The sequence below is a fragment of the Halichoerus grypus genome, chromosome 6 (assembly GCF_964656455.1).
Source record: "Halichoerus grypus chromosome 6, mHalGry1.hap1.1, whole genome shotgun sequence".
Lineage (NCBI taxonomy): Eukaryota > Metazoa > Chordata > Mammalia > Carnivora > Phocidae > Halichoerus > Halichoerus grypus.
In genome coordinates, this window is record NC_135717.1 from 140,227,175 (window position 1) to 140,250,871 (window position 23,697).

At 34.5% G+C, this 23,697-nt stretch overlaps 1 protein-coding gene across 2 annotated transcripts in view; it reads left to right on the forward strand.

Annotated features, from left to right (window-relative positions):
- The window catches only part of SYT1 (synaptotagmin 1), a 525,751-nt gene that overhangs the window by 102,209 nt on the left and 399,845 nt on the right, over positions 1-23,697 (forward strand). For both annotated transcript variants that reach the window (XM_078076347.1, XM_078076348.1), the window contains exon 2: positions 19,859-19,980. The gene's annotated coding sequence lies outside the window, so the exon portion shown is untranslated. The remainder of the gene's footprint in view (positions 1-19,858; positions 19,981-23,697) is intronic.

The following is a 23,697-nucleotide window of genomic DNA, read 5'->3' on the forward strand; positions in this document are numbered from 1 at the left end:
ATATGTGTATAATAATGAACATTAAATGTTAAAGACCTGTTTACTAAAGTGTACTTAAACTAATGCAGCATTGCCTGTGTTGAATTTCTCTACTCTTTTATTACAGTGTTAATCAGGAATTTAAATTCTATTTTGGGGCATGGTATCCTGAGTACTATGTGAAAAGGAAGTGATGATGGAATTTTTATTTTAGTGTTAACAACAGTTTTCAAGGGAGCTAATTAAAATCTTTATCTGAACCTTGAAGATGGGAAAACTGTGTGAATGCATTTGCTGTGTTCATATGCCTTTGAGATTTTCTTTTCAATTTTATAATTCCCCATTTCTACTTTTTTATCCTTTCTCCTATAAAAGCAGTATTTCTTGATATCATCAAATGTGGTTTCAATTTAAAGTGACAGTTAAATAGACTTTTGAAATACCTTAAGAGAGAAAAACAATTTTTCAAGAGTTTAAGAATAATTCAGAAGTCCCATTTTGTCTCGGCCAGCTGCTATATGGTATGTTATATTGAGGTAGTGTCTGGATGATCAGTAGGATCAGAATCCAGAAGATGAGAAAAAAATGTTACTTGATTAATTTTCAAACACACCATTCGGGTTTTGTCAGTATATCTTGAGTAGGATGATAATGGTTGGACCTCAAGGACCAATAAATGCTTATTTGTCATGGACGGGTTTAGTTGGTATCATTGAACTGCACCTTAATAATGACCAGGAAAACAGGAAGAAAATCTTTCCTTGTCCTTTATCTAACAGTCTTATGGAACTATGCCTTTTATTTTCTGCCAAGGTATTACATGTATGTGTGTGTGTGTGTGTGTGTGTGTGTGTGTGTATAAGGAGTGTATGTGTGTGTGTGTGTGTGTAAGAGAGAAAGAGAGAAACACTAAAATATAGTGTCTCTTTGCTCTATGGTCATCTAGCAGATCAATTTCATCTTCTTGTCTTTCAAAATTTTAAGGTCAAATTCATATTTTAAAGTTAATATTTTTCTTCGGCTGAAAATGTGTTGGTAAGTGTAGATTGGGGTAGTGTAGGAGGCCAGGATGTGTGGGTAAGGATGGAAACTTCTATAATATGGAAAATTATGATGAAATGAAGTTTCTTTACTCTATATTGAGTTTAGGTCTTATTTTTCTGAATGAAAACATACTGTGAAGTGATTTTGGAGGGAGTACCTTAGTAACAATGGAGTACTAATATTGAAGTGACTAGTAGGGTGTATGTATAATATTTCACACAAGTGAAATGACATTCTGAGAAATATTTGGAACAATTCAACATAATGTATTCATATAGAGTCAAAGAAACTGGAGGCACACTGATTGAATTTGAATCCTGGCTCCTCCACCTGTATTTTCCATGATGGGCAATTTATTTAATTTCTCTGAGCCTCAGTTTTTTCTTATCTGTAAAATTGGGATGATAATAATAGCATCTACCCCACCAAATTGCCTTGAGGATTAGATGAGTTAATATCCCTCTCCCTCCCTTCGCTAGAAGGGAGACTCCAGGAGGCTTTCATGTTTTTAAAGGATGTATATTAAATATCTGAAACAATAGTGGCAACCATTTTAAATTTAAAATACTCATCAAAAGAAAAAAATATTATTAAAATTAATGACTAATGAGGACATTTGTACATATGTTCTATTTTTTAAGAGCAGTTGTAAGATGATGTTTATTGAGATCTGATCTCCTTATATAGTCAGTAGATTGATTAGTAAAGAATAATTATGGAACTCTGTCCTTTAGTCACAGTTTACCTATTATGGGGAGTTCCCTTTGGATTTTCATGGAGAAAAATAATAATTCTAGAAAATGGAGGTGGAACATTATCTTAGCATCAGAGTTTACTGACTAAGAAATTTGGAGGATTTTTGGTTTTGTGTTTTAATGACAGATACTTTAAAGGATTTTGTTGTTGTCGAGGATCATGAAGGCCATTAGAGTAAAAAGCTCATCAATTTCTTGAATAATTTTTTTTTTTTTTTTTTTTGCTAAATACCGAACACTGGTTAAATAAGCTCGATAACCAACATCAGAAGTCATTTCTCTAGTGCTAATCGTAAATTTGTTTTGTACTTTGTAATCTCTTACATTTCCTTAAACTCTTTGCTCTATAGAACGACACTGCCTATAGACCACTAGCTCATCTCTCCATAGCCACACCGGCATAGCAAGCACAGTGCCTGGCTCTTGATAAACGGTGGTTGAATGGTAACAAATGAAATGTGTCATTCCATTTTATTTTTTTATCATGATTATTTAATTTTAAGGAGTAATAAAAGTGATATTAAGACTCTTGCAGTGAAGATACCATTGTGGGAAACCAAGGAGTTGAGGTGAGGTTGAAGAGTTACATGGTCAGAGAAGACAATCAGCACCTGGACAGAGCTCAGATCTATGGAAATTGGCAGCTGTTGTAGAGATGCATGCATTATCGACATTTGCTGACATGTGTTAAATACGGTATCAAATGTTCACTGATCAGTTCTTTACCTTACTGAAACCACTGCTGATTGACAACTTCATTAATAAATAAATTAGAAAACCAAAGGTATAAGTCAAACAAGTGGAAAAAACCTTACATTCTGTAGCAGGCTCCGTAGGAGATAGTTGTCTATTAAAATGCTACCATATTTCATATTTCATTGATAAGCAAGAGTCTGCTGTTGATGACTTGTTGGTATTCAGATGTAAGAATCCTGGACTTATGAAATTATTTTGAAATTCATTCTGCATATCAAATCTTATACTTCATAATTGTGTTCCTTCTTCTATCTATATGACCTGCTTCTATTTTTTTTTTATGATTTTCTACTTACATGTGTTAACAGGCCTCCTTTCTTTGGACCATTTAGCTGATATTTTAAAACTCTTATGAAAACCCATCTGGACCCCAAAGCCTTTCCTGACTAAAGAGAAAAAAATCAAGTAGGAAACCCAGATCAGTGATTTTGATGAAAATGTCCCACAGAGTGAACATGGACTCTATCCTCAGGTCACTGTATCAGAGAACCAAGGAGATAATGCCACAAAAAGATTTGCTGTTGAAGGTTGTATATACTCCATTCTGCCAGGTGTTCAGTGATTGAAGGAAACCAATGGACATTCTACATAGTTTTTCTATCACTTGTCAATTTAATGGAGAATATGGCAGTGTACCTTGATTATTGGGAAGAATAACAAGTATTTGTAGAGTTTTCTGTTCTATTTAAATGAACATTTTCCTAACTTCTTATTCTACCATTTGCTAAAGCACTTATTATATTTCAAACATTGAGCTTAATACTATAACTGACAAAAACTCTATGAGGCTGATTTTATTAATTATATTTTGCAAATACATGGACCCAAAATGATTAAGTACTTTGCTCATGGTCACACAGTCAGTAGGTGGGTAGAGCCAGAATTCGATCCTGTCTTTCTAAATGAAAAGCCTATGTTCTTTGCTTTTCTTGGGATTCAAAATACACTGAACTGGAACAAATACACTACACTTTTTCTTTGACTCAGATGAATTGGCAAGATTGTGTGTACATTAAAAACAAACACCAAAGATCTTAATCTTATATGTTATTTAAAAAAATACTCCCTAAATATAGAAATCCTGAAAAATATGAAAAAGTAGTGACATTATACCATCTTTGGTTAAGAAATCATTTAAGACTTTAAAATTAATTTACTCAACCTGTGTTTTTATATTCTAGCATTCAGATAACTTTCAAACATCATTAGAAACAACTTAGAAATTTCTTTTCCCTCAATTTTCTCTCTTATCCCCTAAATCCTTACATAGCTTCATTTGAGATCACAGCCTCTTCTAATTCTGTTCAAATTGTAATTTTCAAGGAAAAGAAAAGTCACTTTTGAGTGTACCTTTCATCTTTCCTTGTGAAGAAAGTTACAGTTACAGATAAAGGTTTATCTCCTTTCTCCAAGTACCCTTCAATAAATGGATTATGCTTCTGAGGCCCAGGTAGTTCCAAACCACAACACAATCACTGCACACAGAGCTGTCACTTAGAAACCAAGGAATCGATAGATACTTCAAATTTCTCTTTTTAATTTATTTCACAAATCTAAACACAGCAGAATTTTGTCAATCACTTCCTTGCCATTTGTTCTTCTGTTTATATATTCCAAGGTTATAATTCTTACCTAGTCCCTACCAGGCAAGTTCAGACACATAGCAAAGATCATTCAGAATAGCATGTATTATTCTTTCTAGTGACTGAGTTTTATTACTTGCAGCTATAATTTAAATAAGAGAAAGTACACTATGCTGTAATCTCATTTTGTATCATTTGTGCAAATGTGAAAACATTCAAGATCCATTTAATATCATTTGAGAAAAATATTTATAGGGCCCAAGAGTCTATTGTACATAATATATATGAATTTTTATATGTAAATATTTATTCTAAAATATGCTAATTTTAAACTTTATAGTCAATTTTTTCAGCAAATTTTTCAGCTCCTTTTTTTTTTTTTACAAATGGATAGAAAGCTGCATGTGTTATCTAGTATCAACTCTATTTTGTGGAATTTCAGCAGTGTTCTAAAATTAGAGTCAGCTGGAAGAAGGATTTTCTTATTAAATATATATATTTTGAATTTATTTACAATAAAATTCTACATAACTGCAAATAAGATATTTTTAAATGTTTACTTACAGTTACTGAAATAATCTTGAGTAATTATAATTAAAAAACATCCTTACATAAAAACATTGATTTTATTGTGTTTCAAATGTCCTTTAATCCTTCTGCACCCATCTGTTACTACAAACATGTTGCTTATGAACTGATCCTGCTACCTTAAAACATCAATGAGGGTATATTCCACTAAAGAGATTTTTCTACATGAACACAGAGAGCTTAATAGATGCAATAATTCTGATGAATAATTCCTTACAAGAGGCTCCTAAAAAGAAATAATCAAACATCTAGGCTCAGAACAACAGATATATGTCAGGGCTTCTTTAGAAAACGTGTACCCATCACAGAATGCCACTGGGTTCTACCCTGTTTCGAACTGATAAAAATGCAGTTGCAACGCCGCAGTACAAGCTTGGGAGGAACTCAGTGGAGAGGTGAAATAACAGTTGGAAATGCTTCCGTGTCCTTTGGAACTGTAAGTGCGTTTGAATGTTCTATCATGATCAGGGAGGCCACATGAAGTGATTGATTCTGCTTCTGAGGAATGTAGTTCCAAAAAGTATGAGCTACAGGATTCAAAAAACAAAGAAACACTACTGGTGATCTGAAAAACCATAGAAAGCCAAAGTTGGGAAGAACTGTCGTCCTTTCTAAAGTCTTACATTTATTTTACAGTCTAATAGTCAGTATGTTAGTAAAGAGACTTAATAAATATGGCACATTTACTGCTTGTATGCTTCGTTGGCAGTTCTGCTGATCATCAAAGAAAATAAGACAGAATAGGAAATCTTAACTATTTTGTGTTTTATCCCTGTTCTAATCCATTCTTTTAGATTTATTTCTAATCTTTAGCCTTTCCAGAGTTTCTCTTAATAAGTACTTTAAGTAACGGCACAAATTTTAGGGAATTTAAAAAATATTTTCTGCTGTAACTTAGTATATACAACAATCTGGCAATACAGTGATGGACAAAGTCAACACCTTTTTGATTGGACAAATAAATATGTTTAATAATTTGGGAAATAAAGACAAGTTTCTGAATCATTTTTTGTCACCTGGTTCTTTATTTTAAAAAAGAAGATCATTGGGGCGCCTGGGTGGCTCAGTCGCTAGGCGTCTGCCTTCGGCTCAGGTCATGATCCCAGGGTCCTGGGATCGAGCCCCGCATCGGGCTCCCTGCTCGGCGGGAAGCCTGCTTCTCCCTCTCCCACTCCGCCTGCTTGTGTTCCCTCTCTCGCTGTCTCTCTCTGTCAAATAAATAAATAAAATCTTTAAAAAAAAAAAAAGAAGATCATTTAACAGCTAATGAAACCATTTGGTGAGGTAGGTGTAATGAACAGATGTCTTCACATGCTCCCTGCCTCTGGGACATCACCCTCTACTGGAAAAGACCAGCAAGTAAAGATGGCAGGGCCAGAGCAGGAGCGTGGGTATCACACTGCGAGGGGGTCATGGGATGCTCTGGAGTACACAGCAGTGACTCGCACTTAGATCAGTAGGGGTAGGCATGGTTTCTGTGAGATGTGAATTGGAATGAGGTACACTTCCGAAGAATTTCAAATGAGGAAAAGTAGTCTAGATAAAATTTTTAAAGAACCTGCCACAGTTGTCCCTGTAGAATTAAATATATTAGTTCATACTTGATCTACAAAAATTTCTTTTAGCCTAGCAGTCCGTGTCTGTGTCCACATACATACTAGCTAAGGCACAAGTAATGGAGGCAAAAAGCAATATAAAGCTATTGGAATTCTACTTTTTGTAGCCCCATATAAATTTGTCATCTATTAATTATCTACAGTTTTCTTCAGAGATACTTATATTTTCATTCTAGCTCTCTGAAGTACTGCATATCTATACTCGAAATGCCCATTGTATGGAATTTCAGTATTTGTTGTTGTCTCAAATTTGCTATTTCAAGCTTTAAACAGTTGTCACTCTCTTATATTCTAGTGATTCAAGACCGCTGCAAACAAGTTCATGTTGACCCAGTGGACTGCTTATCCCCTTTGTTTTTCTAAATGGAGGTATTATCTTTGCAACCATGTCTCCCAGAGTAGTCTGCTCTTTGTCTAGATCACAAGCAGTAGGTCATATGAGAAAAATGAGAAGGTAGTTTTAGGCTACATTGCTTAAATAATGAGTACTTCTTTGGTATTACTAATGATAACTTGAAAACTATTTAATTGGCAGGACACTTAGCACCAGATAAAATGATCATCCTTCCAGAAGATGTAAGCTGTACAATTGAGCTGGAATAATCGTGGGGCAATGAATGCATCACTTCCTTTTCTGCTTGGCATGCCATATTTGGTTAAGTGGACATGATCATTTACTATGTTACCTGATGTTATACTTCAGCAACTTCAGAGTAAAACCTTTTGACTCCTATTACTCAGAACCAATCAGAGATTAAGTGTGATACTGTTACATTCCTATAGTTTTGTTAGAGGAAATCATGTGACGTTTAAAAAAAAGTATATTGAGATGAAAGTATCAGATTGTGTTTTTTGTTTTATAGGCCTTTTTTTTTTTTTTTGCGGTGAGGGAATTTTTAGGTTTCATTAGTTTGATATTGCTTACTTCATACTTTTGGATTGTGTTGATATGGATTGTCTGTGCAAAAAATTGAGTCACATAATTTAGGGAATTATCTCAATGAGGTTAGTTACATAATAGATCACGCATACATAGAAATTAGAGAATTGTTATAAAGATTAAGTAACTTAATACAAGGTAAAGTGTTTACAACAGTACCTGGCACACAGTAATCACTCAATAGCATTCTTTTTTGGGTATTATATTAGTATCACCCAGGGGCAAATTACCTTTATTTTTCTCCATGCAAACCTACCCAGGCTACCTATAAATGATCAATAAAAATTGAGCGTCACTAGAGAACTAGCTCAAAGTTTATGACCTAACTACAACATCAAGTAAATATGTCAGCTTTGCAAAGAGATTAGAAAAATGTGGTGAGTGGATATATGTGTGTTTGTGTGTGTACATTTGTAGGGGGGGTGGTGGGAGAAGCTGGCCTATGTATGTTCTTAGTCCTAAATCTATATAAGATATTCTAAAGACAAGCAGTCCTTAAAACTTAAAAAAAATAATTGGCTCATAAGAACAATGAATTTGGTTAATTGGGATTAGAAATAAATAACGTATAACTTATCCATTATTTTTTTTCTGAAATCTCTTCACCATGCCACAGCCAAAGTTGAAAATTCAACTCTGATCAAGTTACTACCCTACTTAAAGCTTTTTGATGATTTTATAAAGTAGAAGGAAAAAAGTCCAAAATCACTGCTATGACATATAAGAGCCTCTGGGATCCGTAGTCCCCTCACCTTTCCACCCTTATGGCTCCCCATGCCCCCTTTGCTCTCCGTGGTAAAGCTGCCTTTGTTATATGCTCAATCACTTCAGAACTTTGCACATGCTGAACAATTTCCCTGGAATACTTTTCCCTCTAAACCTTGCCCAACTAATTTTTAATTATAATTTTGATTTCAACACATAGTAAGTGCCCATAAATGTATGTAGCATGAATGAAAAAAAAAATGAATCATTATTTGAATGTGTATTTTGTCAGAGGCTCTATATTAAAGGATAATTTGAAAGTTTTCATTTGTAGTTTTCCCTCTAAATGAATTATATTAAAATAAAGTTCAAACTCAATTTCAAGATTCCCTTTTTATTCAAATTCATGTATCTGAATTTTTCAAAGATTCTTACCAGTTTAATAGAGGGAAAAAAAGGTCCTTTATCTGCTACTACATTCTTTTTCAGATTTAGAGTTAATTTATAATAAAGGGGGAGGAAGTTCATATATCCTCTCTCAAATTTTGGGAGATTTTGAGATAAGGCCCAAAACTTAACTCTCCAAAAATGGAATGACTGCACATACCAAATCTATATTGAATGTCTACAACAGTATGTATGCTACACATGGCATAAAATCACTTCCATAACTTGTGCTATAAAGATGTTGTGAAACTATGGTCATATATATGTGTAAGCTTTACAACATTAATCTGCAATTGGCCAGGTCCCCTCTCATCGCAACTTAAGTTGTTTACCATCAAGAGCTGTGAGAAAAAATAATTCCTTTGGAAAAATATGTTGGGGCCCCAAAGCTGATGAGTTTTCTTCTGTTCTCAGGGTGGAAGAAAGGAAGATGTAGCCTCTGAGCTGTCCTCTCTATGTAACAGGGCTGTTGTTACCAAATGAAGAATTTAGAATTCTATACAATTCCCACATAATGATAGAAACAGTAAGATTTTATTATTAATTACTAGTAATGCCAAGAAATTCTGATATTCTATGGAGGAAAATTATTTCACATGCACTAGATAAAAGGGAAATGAGACTCAATCTGAAGTGAGAAATGATTCCTCATGTTGTATCTAAACTTTAAAACATTGTTCATAATTTCAAAGCCATCAAGAATTTACTATTCACTTTTATCTCCCTCTCTTTGTTAGGTTCACACCATCTTGAAAAAAGAATACTGTCAGACTTACTTCTTAGAAAATAGGAATTCAATATTGTGGGATTTTTTTAAGCCTATAAGAGATGTCTTTTTTTTTTTTTAATTCTTGAGAATGCTAGTCAATATATATCCCAAATGTCCCACACTACTCTTGTCCTCTGAGTAACAATTAGCAGCGCACACATAAAAGTATTGCTCTGCCTATTCTCTGTGTTATGTAGCAATACATTTTATTCCATTGCCCATTCTGTGTTCTCCCTCATTCTGCCTCTGAAATAATTCTTCCAAGAGATATTCTTTGAATCTCTAACTTAGCTTATTGACACACTCTCTACTTTTAGAAGTTTCTTCTGCTTTGTCCTCTAACACAATTCTCTGTTCCTTTGACTGAATCTTAACCATCATATTAAATATTGGTGTTCCTTAAGGATACTCAGCCATTTTCTCTTCTTACTCTTTATATGTCCCTGGGAGATTTTAGCTATTCCCTCTGACTCAGTTTTTAATTATACACATGAACAATCTCAAATCTCTACCCTTAGCTCCCAAATCTGTTCTTTGTTCCTTAGTTTTGCAAATTAGAGAGGGTAGTTAAGAGTATGGGCTTTGAAGCCAAAAGGCTTGGGTGCTAATGTCAGCTTTATTTATTGGTTGTGTGACCTTGAACAAGTTATTTAATATGTTTGTGCCTCATTTTCTCATCAGAAAATATGGCACCTACTCCATAGTATGGTTATAAGGGCTAAATGAACTATATATGTAAAATGCTTGGAACAGAACCTGGCACATGGTAAGTGCTCTATTAGATTTCTTTTCATTGTTGTTACTACTGATCGATCAGATACTTTGAACACAGGGAAATATAATACTGATAAACAAGATACGACCACTGCTTTTCTGGAGCATATATAATCCTCTATTCCTGCCTCCTACTAGGTATTTATACTTGGTCAACCTGCTGGCATTTCAAATAACGAATATTTAAATTGAAATCAAATACATATTTCCCCCTCAAATCTCTATCTAGTCCTAATACTATTTAACATCTTTAAAATGATTATCACAGGTGGGAAACAGCATCAGCCACTAGCCAGTTATCATAGAGCTACTAAGTCCTAGAGCTGACACTAGAGCCAACGTTTCTCTCTTGGCCCCTTAACCACATCATGCTCTACTGTTTAAGACACTATGTTGCCTGGAACCTAGTAGATCATCAATAAATATTCTTGAAAAAAATGAGTATGATGAACCCTTTATTAATTCAAAGGTCATATTTTTTGATTATGTCTATTTTCTGTTCTGTTGAAACATAAGATAGTGAAAAGGAACCAGCATTTGCTGAGCACTAAACATTTACATATTTTAATTATTTGCCATACTTTATCTTATTCTATTCTCATAACTCTTAAGATTGGTACCATTATCACCATTTTAAAGATGAGAAAACTCAAGAGTTTAAAATTTTTCTCAAGATTTCTGAGCTAGTGCATGTTAAAGTCACAATTCAGTTCCAAGTCTGCCTAATTCTAAGGACCCAGAGTCTTTCTATTACATCGTCTTGATTTATTTTGCTTGGAAATCTGTAGAGAATAGCTTGCTCTTATACCACATTTTTAGCTTTTTATAACATATATGTCAAAAATTTCTGTCATATTACTTGTTTCAGACAAGTCAAAATAAAAATATTGACAAGGTAAGTCACCTATCTACAGAGCCTTAGCCAGAAACCAGAGTTATGATCAAAATTCAAGCATGTGAATTAATCCCCTTTTATATCTTTTGGATATGATAGTGGAAAAAGGATAATTCCTTCTGTGTTCTTTTTACACATAGAAAACAGTCAAAAAGGTTAATATTCTTAAAAGCATTGTCTTACTCATAGGTACTGAGATAAATTTCAGTGAAATAATCATTGATTTCTGAATTACATGAATAGTAAATCAATATATACTTCTATTCTCTTTAATTGTTCCAGTGTACTACTGAACAATTATTTATTCTAAAACTAAATACCAAGGATAATAAATATTGGCCAATATTGAACATCAACAATTAGGGACAATAGTGTAGTGTTATTTTCTTATGTCACAGTAGAGAATAGCATTTCAGCAAGTCTTGTACAATGATGACATATTTTCTGAATTGTTTTTTCTCACCTATCTCAATATAACAAACATTTATTAAGTGCGTACTGTGGGCAAGGTGACCCTATGGAGGATATAAAAGGGGCTAAGATACCACTTCTGCCCTTGAGGAATTAATAATCTGATGGCAAAAGCAGACGTGCATGCAATCAACTGCAGTATTTGGAAGAATAAAGTGAGTCTTTTAATAGCAATACAGAGTGCTCGGATAGTGTCGAGAGAGCAAGGCTAGAGGGCAGAGCGATGTGGAGCTTGCATTGAAGTGGCAGGATATTAAAGGGAAGACATCAGTTATGAAGCTAAAGCACATATAAGCAATAACATGATAAGGGCCTGTAACAGCGGACTGATAGAAGGAAAAGCATACCAGGGACATTTCAGGGGAACAATGATTAATATGTGACAATCAGATGTAAGAGCAGAAATAAGGTGGAGTCAAATATAAATGTAAGTTTTCTTATCAAATACTGAGGTAGGAAACACAAAATAAGAAAAAGCTGTGAGGGAAGTACTCAACATTTCATTTGAGGTTTGTGGGTTTCATATGCCAGCAGGACATTTATAAGTAGATAGCCATCAGGAGGAAATTTGGGTCTAGAGTACAGTAGAGAGGTCAATGCTAAATATATAATGTTAGGAATAGTCTGCAAAGCAGTAATATTTGAAACTACCGGAGTACATGCAAAAATACAGAAACAGTGGAGAGCTGAAGATAAAACCTTGGAATTAGACATGGATATGACAAAGGAAGAGTAAGCAGAAACAGACTTAAATAAAATACTAAACTACCAAAAAAACCAAAACGTTTTTTTTGGTTTGACACAGAATCAAAGCTTTACAGTAGTAGAAATGGTCCTCAACAATCTCAATGATGTGGAGAAATTGAAAACAGACAACTAGATGTTGGATTTGACAGTCTTGGGGTTCATAATGACTTTAGTAGAATGAATGGGGAAGCCAGAATGCCAAAGATTTAATAGCTATATGGAAGTAAATGCAGAAAAGTTCACTATTAAAGCTTTATAGTAAAGAAGAGAAAGCTGAGCATATGATTAAAAAGGGTAGTCGATGTGGAATTAATATTTTGGCTTAGTATGATGAACATTGAACGTGTTTGTAAACTGGTAGAAAAGAGAAAAAGAAAAGAATATGAGTAGGATTCTTAACCCAAGGTCCATAGAATAGGAGTCTCTTTGGGGCTCAATTTGGTTTAGATCTCTCAAAAGTATAAGCAATATATTAGGTGCATGTAAAATTTTTTTAGAAGAGTCAGAAAATTCTCATAAGGATCCATACTCCCCACAACCCCCCAAAAAGAAACTTAGAATCTCTGAAATATGCAGAGGGAACATTTTATGGGCAATACCCAAGAAAACAGGAGAAAATTAATTTGAGAAGATATATATTCTCTCATTTCATTGAGAAGCTAATCTGTGACTCTTAAAGTGTTCCATGTATATTTATAACAAGTTTGGAAAGAGTTACTCATATCTCTTAATTTACTCTGAATTCTGAAAGGAAATAGATCTAAATGGATCTTCACTGAATGCATTATTTCAATAAATGGTTACTGAGCCTCACTTGTCCATTCTGTGGCAAGTTTATTACAGGGTAAACTCAAACAATTAAGCAGGACACCTAACCCAGGACACTTTAACTTTATGGGGACTATGACAGTGTAGGATTCAGTAATATTTTTAGCAGACATAATATCAAAGCTGAGACATGAAAAATTCATTCAACATTCATTCAACAAATGTTTGTAGAGTGCCCAAATGGGCCGGATACTGTCTAAGGTGCTGCTATCATGGCATAAATAAAACTTTCTGCCTTCCTGCATTGTAGCATGGGGGAAACCAAATAAACAAATGGACAAATAAATTATACAATGTCAGGTAGTAATAAGTGTTATAAAGAATATATGGGGAAAAGATACAGTGACAACAGAAGACTTTCCTACAAAGGCAATATCTGACAAGAGACTAGACTAAAATGAGGGAATGAGCCATACAAATATCCAGGGAAAGATTATGAGGCACACAGGGAAGAGCAGGTGCAAAAGTCTTGGGTAGGAACAGGGTTTGTTGGGCTAGAGAAATGGCCAATATGTCTAGAGCAGACTGAGGAAGACAGAGAACAGTGGATGAGGTGAGGAAACGCCATCTAGGACATAGTAAGGAATTGGAATAGGAAGTAGTCCAGTGAAAATTAGAGGAAGTAGTTTGACTTATTCCAGAAGTTCAATTTGAATATGACATAAAAACTGAGGGAAGCATGGGGAAACGAGGTTGGCGCACGGGGAAAGAAACTTCTAAGGATAAGGAATCAAGACATATCCTCAGAGCAAAAGTGAGCCTTGAGGATTTTAAATGCGGGAGTAAAATAGTTCATCAGTTTTGCATTTTCAATTTTATATTTTCACTGAATACTTTCTGAAGAATGCTTTGGTAGGTGTTCAAGATTGTCTTTCTGGTAGAAAACTTCAAAGTTTCCCCAGACTCAATGTCTTGTTCTTTAGTACCTTCTCTGCTAATAATGGGACTTGTTATATATTCAAGTATTTTGGGGAAATTAATTGGATATTGGTGTGTAAGATAGATTGGAGGTAGAAGATTATTCCAGAGGTGGTTGTAGTAATCCAGTGATAAAGTGATAAAGACCTTAGTTGGTAGTCTTGATCTATTAATGGTGGAAATGGAGAGAAAAAGGCAAGATGCTACTGGAGACATTAAGAAGAAAGAATTGATAGACTTGTGGCTGGTTACAGAAAAAGGGAAGGAAGCAAAGATGACTCCATATAGTGTTGATAACAAAAGTAACCTTCATTTGTATTTGTATGTTTAGCCCATTGTAAATCAAAAACAAACTCAATCTAAGTGAATAAATGAAAGAACACATGACCAAATGAGAAAGAGAGGAAATAAGGCTGAGGGAGTTGGTTTTAGTTTGGGGCATTTTGAGTTAGAAAACAAAGTACAAAAATCTGCCTAAATTAAAACAAGTCATCAGACATACAGTGCCCACCCTATACTATTTCAGCAGAATCATAAAAAATGAGCCAATTTAGCTGGGTACTCCTATATTTTGGCCATTCATTGAGAAATATATAGCACAGTGCCATGTCATTGAGCATTAGCCTAAAAGCATGATAGCTGGGGATCAAATCTCAGGTCAACCTCTCACTAGTGTGACTCTTGATCAAGTTATATATCATTCTATTCCTGAGTTTCCTAATCTGTAAAATGGGAATAACAGTATTATCTTCCTCATAGAATAGTAAGGACTTCATAAACTATCCACTAGCCTTCAACCGTATGCTAGAAACCTGAGGTTTGTAGATCAAAGACATTTCTAGATAAATTAATTATCCAAGATTCTCAACCAAGAGATATTACCTCTTTGTACAAGACACTGTATTGAGTACAAAGCTTCAGACTGAAGTAGATATATTCTAATATAGTAAATTTAGGTAGTTATTGACATTTTTTACTTTGCATTTGCTAAGGTTCCAAGAGTTTTCAAAGTAAACATATTTTACTGATTTATATGTACATATTTTAAAGATCATGAAAATAAAGTCTTTTTTTTAGCTTTAGTCATTCTAAAATTTCATTTTAGAAATGTATTTGTATTTATATTATAAACAAATGATTCAGTCATTAATTGGGCTTTTTAAAAAAAACTTTAAATAATATCCAAGTATACAATAAATAGGAGATATATCATTTAAAAATTGGTAATTTATGAAGTTTAGAATCAAAAGTTTGTGTATACTATTACGTGAACAAGCTATTTCAATAGAAGCTTCCTTATTCTATTCCTATATATTGAGGAATATAGGTAGGAAATACTAGAGCCTGGATTTGAACTCAATCTGTCTGATGACAGACACGATGACAACCAAAAATAAGTCTTTGAAAGATCAATTCAGTCCTTTACGGTAAATATTACTCAAAAGTTTTTATACAAGATTCCATTCATTTTTTCTTAAATTTAATTTATAGTAAAATAGTAAGTTATATAGTTATATATAGCCATGTAAATGTTTTTTCAAATTATTAAAAGTTTAATTTATTAAACAGCATAAGTGTTAATAAATTATGCTTGATTGAAAAATTTATTAAGAGTACTTTTTGAAACAAGCAACTAAAGAAAATCTAAGAACATGTCAATGTATCCATGTTCTTCTGGTTCTACATTTTGTATCTCTAGATTTCTAACTGTAGCTACAAATTATTGCTTGTTCTTCCCCAGCTCCACTCATAGATATCAGAGAGTCTGCTGGAACTTGAGCAACTGATTGCTATGCAGAGTACATTTTTTTTAAAGATTTTATTTATTTATTTGACAGAGAGAGCGAGAGAGCACAAGCAGGGGTAACAGTAGAGGGAGAGGGAGAAGCAGGCTCCCCGCCAAGCAGGGAGCCCCATGCGGGGCTCGATCCCAGGACCCTGAGATCATGACCTGAGCCGAAGGCAGACGCTTAACCATCTGAGCCACCCAGGCACCCCTGCAGAGTACATTTTTAATCTCTTGGTTTATTCAATCTAAGAATTATTGCTAAACTGATGCTATGACTGTCTCAGTGCTGTAAAATTAATTACTTTGGCTTTAGTCTCCTAAAATGCATTTTGTATACACACACACCCCTAATACATCTCTCTCTTTCTCTCTCTCTCCACACACACACACACACACACACACACACCTATATATATTGCATTTAATAATCCATTTTTATATATACACATGAACACACATATACTGCATTTAATATTGCATTTAATAATGCCTTTTTATATATACACATAAACACACCTATATATACTGCATTTAATAATGCAGGTATATATATACAGATATACCTTCCAGGTCTGTATGCTTTTCCTAAATCAGTTCTCCTGATTTTTACCTGCACTTCAGATCAGAGTTCATTTATATTCCAGCAGGGGTCAACTGTTGCTAGTGTTGCTTTTATTAGATATCTGGTAGTTGTGCACATCGGCTAGTTTTAGCAGATCTTTAGACTCGATTTCTTTCTTAACTAAATTTATCTTATAAAGCAGTCCAAACCTCTTGAATAATTTAAAATCAAACTTGAATATATTTTTCTTTTGTAAATTTATTTTCACTTGTCCCCACTAACAAAGGAATTGAGAAACTAAAGGCAATCAGTTGAACAAAAACAGATTGTCAAAATTCAGGTTGAGACTTCAGAAAAAAAGATTCTATGTTGAGACTTCAGGAAAAAAAAAAAAAAAGATGAAAGTAGATGCATTGTTTTATGTGTTAAATTGAACAAGAACACCAGGCTTTTGAAACTCACTTTTTCTGATTGATTCAAGAGAAAAATTAGATAAAATTTCTTCTGGTTTTCATCTCACATTGACTAATATGGGAAAAGGGTTTCTCCTTGATGTTTTTGCCAAAAAAATCCTAATTCTAATAATAAAGCAAACACTTGTTTATCTAAGTATTTTAAGCTATTTTAACACTGTATTCCTCAAGAAAATAAAGTGCTATGTTGGTTTGACTTGGACAATGTGTTATAGCAAAGAAATATGAAGTCTATAGTGAAAAAGGCAGTTTTCATTCACTGGATTGAAAATCAAGACATGGATGGCAGCTTTGACTCTACTGCTAATAAGCTGTGAGAGCCTGGGCAAGTGAATTTCCATTTCTGGATTTTTTTAGGGAGGAATTACTGAGCTCTTTTGAGAATCTGGTGAAAATGCACAAATATATAAATATATACAAATCTACGTAGTATTTCAGGGAGTATGCAGATTCTTGGAGCTGGATAATTTACTGGTATATCATCTGTGATCTGCTTATACATAAGGTCAAAAACCCAAGTGATGCATCATAAACTAGTCTTTTATATTTTACCAAGGTTCACTGGATCTTTTAACCTACATTGACTACTATAAGGTTAATTTTCCATACTAATACAATACTCAAATTAGCCTTTTAAAAATTACACTGTAAAAAAATGAACATGCATAAGTCAAAATTAAGGGCATCATAAGCAAATAACCTTTGGTAGTTTTTCTTGGAAAATCATATCTTAAGCATGTTCCTCTAGATTATTTAAGATGTTTGGCATATTAAAGCAATTTATATCTAACCCAGTAAAATTTATAGCACATATGTTCAATAGAAGAAAATAGTTGCTAAATTAAGGAACCTCTCACTCCGTGGAAACAGTCTATTAAAATTTATAACTTACTTGTCTACGAACTTTTATAAATTGATATCTGTGCCATAAGAATATAATCTTTTAATATTATAAGATTTGAAGCATATACATTTGGTTTACAGTATAGCCAATGTACTTTCAGTGTCTTACACCCTGCCTGACACAAAATAAGCATTTAAAAAATCGTGAGAGAAGGAATGATTTTCCATGAAAAATATTTCAGGTTTACAACACATGGTTTTATGCAACACATGGCAAAGTGGGTTCTGGTGAGAGCTGGTAATATCATTTGAACCATGTGACTAAGCAAATGATTCTAGTTGAATCTTGTGTTTTTAAATCTGTGTTACACACTGTTCCTGCCCTAGACTCTGCTGGAAGTCTACTGCTTGCTTGCAGGCTCATACTCTCAATGACAGATGGTTTTTAATCTTTGCTATTTGGCTTCCAGAGTAGGTGTATACTGCTAACTCATGTATTTTCTGCAACATGTAGAAAATGACTCTGGTGGCCATGCTCTGTAAGGAATCAGATACTTTCTGGGCTCTGTAGCTATGGGAGAAAGGTTTTAAATGCTTTCTGGTGGGAAAAGCCACTTTTTGCTTAGAATTATTGTTGGAAAAAATATCCAACTGTGAAAAGCCACAGTTGTGTAAATCGCAAAGTAATTCCAGGACTTTTTGTTTGATCACCTCATGCCTAATACTCTGAAGGGCACACATACATATTAGCAGGAACATACAGTGTTGGTAATATTTCCTACTTTTTTGACATGAAAAATTAGAATTCTCCTTGAGAATGGGAAGAATCCTTCCTCAGCACCTAGTATATTCTAAATCTCCATTGTGGCACTTAACAATTTATATAGTAATATTTTATTTCCACATCTGTCTCTCTAACTCTTTCAACAAGAAACTATCTTTTCTCTTCTTATCCCTAAGACCTGGTCAAGAAAATAAGGTCCATGATAAATAGTCAATTAATATTCATTGAGTAAATCACAGATAATAAATAAGTCCTCACATTGGAATGAGCCTGGACTGGAATAGACACTCCCTTGTCTATTTCAGCCAGGCAAAGATGGAGCTCAGAAGCCACTCAGGAAATTATGCTCTTTTATGCAGCATCTAGTCCTTGAAACCAAGGACTAAGGTTTTCTCAAACCCAATAAGCCCTCAAAAGATTTTCTTATGTGGATTTATGCCAGAACAATCCGGTCCATTAGTTGGTAAATAGGACCCCTTAATAACTTCAGAGGAACTATAAAATTCTATTCTCAATATAATGAAAGCTGCAGGGGATTGTGTATTCATTTATCTTGTAGTAGGACAACTTGAATCCTCAAACAACAGGGTGTTGCCATGTGAGCTTCCTCTGGAGAATTGAAACCCAAACTGTAAAGAGAGCAGAATGGTCTGATTGGTTATCAGGGCCACCAGAATCTGTAAAGCCTCCATTCTTAATTGGGACCAGAAGATTCAGCTGGTAACAAAGTCTCCCTGCCTGTGTCTCTACATATGTGAAAGGATTATGCTACTTCACCTAGTATTTTGAGCTCTCATATTCTAAAATCATTATTTAATAACCTGAAATATAAGGTAATAAGTTGCTCTATATCAAAGAATAGATACATGAAATAGAAGTGTATTAGAACAGAGTAAAAAGAAGAAAAGCAAAAAGAAAGGAATGGGGGAAAAGAGGGAGAAAGGGTGGGAGGAAAGAACAAAGCAAGCAAGGAAGGAACTATTAAAATATTTCATCGAGCTCCTCCACATCCCGGATGTTTTTGTATGTGCAGTATTTCAATGTCCTTCCTAGGTAAATAGCAAGGCTTTTCCTTTTTATTAGCCCTGTTGCAGCTGCTGTTGCTTACAAAGAGATTCACAAATCAAAATAGATTCAGTTAGCTTTTCAGTAATTCCAAAAGGTGGGGGAACATTGCCAGAGAAGGATAGCACTCCAGTATCCTAACAAGGAGTCTTGTTAGCAAAACAAAGTGTGAATTGCTCAGAGATAATTCCCTGCGGTTGGTAATTCCGCTGGGCTCCTCGGTGGCAGCACGAGCTATTTCTCAATAGACCAATGCCACTGAACAGAATGTCAAAAGAAATGCAAAAAAACTAGCTCTCTTGAAACATTTATTCTTCTAGATTTATCTTTAGGTCAGCATGATTCATACTTATTGCTTCTTAGCCTGGAGCACCTAGCACAACCAGGAACTGAGGAAGCTAGAGCACAGTGTGAATAATGAATGAGCTACATAAGCAGAAGTCTGTGTACCCAATCAGTAGTGAAGGCAAGTGCAGAGTGGCAGGCCAGCATTTTCATGGATGATTTCTATTATTTTCTCTCTCAAGGGAAAACAGGAAAACGAGAACCAGCAAGAGCTTGAGGGACAAACGCCCGGATTGAGATTGGAAGACTGTTCATTCGCCTATTGCTTCAGTCCTCGAAATTGCGTTACAACTGCCTGATTAAGGTATATGGAGAAAACAGAAACTTTGATAGTTGATGCATCCCTCTATCCCCATACCTATCTCATGATATGTGGCGGGGTGGGGGGCGGGGAAGCATTTGTGTAGAAGACTGAAGGACTGTATCTCTTACCTTAAAAAGTGTTTTATGATATCAAAGGAAATAGTATTTCTCGCATCTTTTGAAATTAGTATTAGTGCCCTTGAAGTGCTAGTTTACTTGGTGGGGCACTGGCCACTTATATAACATGTGTGCTTTCTCTAACTTTCATTTTGTACTTCATCAAATCTGAAGTTGTCATGGTTCATTATCTGTAGATGATCTTGAGCAGCCCTGCACTCTAAAAGAATATGCCGTGGCATCTGCCTCTGTGGTTTTGTGCCCTGCTGTACAGATGATATTTCAGCAAGAGGATTGGGTAAGGGGCTGAGAGTGGAGGCAAGATTTGTCCCAGGCTGACGTTTCTTTGTGCCACACTATGTCTTCCTCTTTCGCATGTGCTTTATTCAGCAATGAAGTACATATATCACATTGTGACTATTACATATGTTAGAGGACGTAATTGGGGTTGTAAAGTATATGCTTGAATGTCTTAACTAATGAATTCCATCAAATTCAATTATCATTCTTAGACTCTTCATTAACCAATCAAATTGTTTCTTTGGTCTAAGTCATTTCTCACACACTTTCATAGGCATAAACACAATTCTATGAAGTAAATTGGAGTGATTAAATTATCATACTAGGCATTACTGGAGTCCCGTGTTACTGAAGTTTTGGATTCCTAAAGAATTGCTTTCACATTATTCTCATCGTGTACAAGAGAAAGGATGTTAGAGTATAAGACTGTGTCTTCAGGACTTTATTTCACTATTTGCATCTTTACTCATTTTTCCTGAGGAAGTTGGTCACAGTAGGTTACCAATACTAAAATTACATAGAAGTAAACCAACTCTTATAAATGCAATGACTTATAACACAAGCCTACTGGACAGATTTATTTAATATCACAAGTCCTTCCCCTTTTCAGAATGAACTGTTTCAATACCACGAGTTTCTCCTCTCTCTCATGCAGTATGGTACTTCAAGGCAGGATCATAGTTTTATTGTTGAAACATGCTTCTTTACTAATTCTCATAATTTCTTTACATGAACTATTAAAGTGGTTCTGAAAATGCATAAATATCCAGAATCAAAAGTACTTTAGTTTCCTAGGAATTAATTGTCACAGTGCTAATGTATCATGTTATTTCAATAACTTTATAATGAAGGACATGTGCTGATGCTGTGGCAGTATGGTTCTCACCATAGAATTCTTAAAATATTTCTATTTTATTTTCTTTAATGCCATCTATAAACAATTTTGTCTTCTATTCTGCAAATATTTTGAGAAACACCTGAAAATATAGCCTGAAGCCAACCTACAGAAACATTTATTTCTGGGTTTCATGCCAGACTTACTTAAATTAAAATCTTTGGGATCAGGCTCTAGAACCAACATTTTAAATATGTATATCAGATGACTCCAATGAACTCCAAAGGTTAAGAACCACTACTCTACAATTTGAGAGCAAGGAAACAGCTGAAAAGAGAGCATGATAAAACTATAGACATAGAATTGATACCAAAAATGAAAATATTGAAATTAAATTTTGATTTTGATTTTTTCCTACATATTTATATTTACTGAGACTGTACAAGGGATTTTAAACTGTTTATTTCCCCGGGCGCCTGGGTGGCTCAGTTGGTTAAGCGACTGCCTTCGGCTCAGGTCATGATCCTGGAGTCCCGGGATCAAGTCCCACATCAGGCTCCCTGCTTGGCGGGGAGTCTGCTTCTCCCTCTGACCCTCTTCCCTCTCGTGCTCTCTGTCTCTCATTCTCTCTCTCTCAAATAAATAAATAAAATCCTTTAAAAAAATAAAAAATAAAAAAATAAACTGTTTATTTCCCCTTTAATATGAGCCTTAAATATATTGAAATTAAAAATCCAATATTAAGGATGGCAAGGATAAGAAGATCTATTAATTTAAAAGCTTCCCAAAGTTGCTAAATAATAAATGATCTGTACAATGGCAAAAGGTATTAAATCCATAATTTATACAATTATTATTTTCTCATTTGAATCTTTAGTCTTACAAAGCTTTCTAAATAACAAGTTATTCTTTCAACATTAGGTATGTCTAATAAGCACCACTTGGTTAGGAATTTCAACATGTACTTTTGTTATGGTTTCCATTGAGACAAGTCCCATGGGTGTTGAACTTTCAAAAGATAATTTACTGATGCAAATAAGTAAAATCTTTTGTGTTAGGGGTTCCCCATTTATTCATAGGAGAACATTTCTATGTTGTCTAATTTTAGTAAGAGGATTTTCTCATCCTTTTATTTTTAGTGCAAACAAATTATACCTTGTTTGCCAACTTAATATGCCTACTTCAGAAGTAAGCATACACGTAAGCGGGAATTAGGGACAAAGAATTGTCTTCTGAGCCATGAAAAGACAGAACTCGCATGGGATGAGAGCAGAAAGCAACATTAGATCCAATAGGAAAACTACAGATAATGTTTGAACAATAAAATTAATTCTGCCTTCCTACGTGGTAGAATCCACTGAGACAAGGATCTAAAAGAAATCTTTAGGTGAACTTATTTTATAAACATGTCCTAAAATGATTGGAACAATTTGTTTTCCAAATCCATAAGAATCCTTTTATAAATAAAAATATTCTTGGTTTTCAGGTAGTTTTAAAGATCACATTTGCAATTTAAGCAGGCACTAGCTTCAGTGGGACTGTGCTTCAAAACCTTAATTTGTAAATTAAATATTTAGGACTCTAACATCACTTTCACATAAAAACAATGCTATAAATGATGTTAGATGTTCAGAGTCAATTTTTTGAAATCCACAAAATCATAGTCAAATCATATGATTTGTAGAAATAGAGCTTTGAAGTGAAAAATAGTAGAAAACGGTACTATATGATTCCAAAACATTAAACCAATTCAATAACATACTTTTGAAAATCGTGTTTACTTTGAGTAACAGCTCTAAAGGGAAGCAAATTTGACTATAAGTGAATGAGAAATCAAAAGAGAAGGTAAGGTTTTTCTAAAACACAGAGAAATTAGTGATGACAGGAGCTGTATTCTCCTGAGTAGAGGAAAAGGTGATGGACAGAAGGGAAGAGATGTTGAGTAGAGCTAGAGCATGAGGGGCAAAGTGGTCTCAAGTGTGGGTCGCTATTGGACTAGCATATTGGACTAGCTACTGAATAGAAAGGATAGTGATTCATGGCTATGTTGGTAACTCAGGGGAACAGGTGTATTCAATGATTTTAAATGAATGCATACATATAGTAGTTATACATTAATTTAGAAAGCAGATGAACAGAGGAAGTGTTTAAGCAGAGACAAAGAGCATGAATGTTTATTCGGTGAGCACCAAGGAATAGTGGGAAGAGAGAACTTGTGAGTCTCATGGACTTCTACTGATGGCTTTTTCTCTGAATTACTTGACCTCCACTCAAGGCTTTACTGAACTCCACTTTTCCTGTTCTTTTTTTAGACTTATTTATTTTAGAGAGAGAGAGAGCAGGAGGTAGGAGCAGGGGGCGGGGGCGTTGGGAGAGGGAGAGAGAATCTCCAGCAGACTCCATGCTGAGCATGTGGAGCCCAATGCAGGGCTCTATCCCATAACCCTGAGATCACCACCTGAGCTG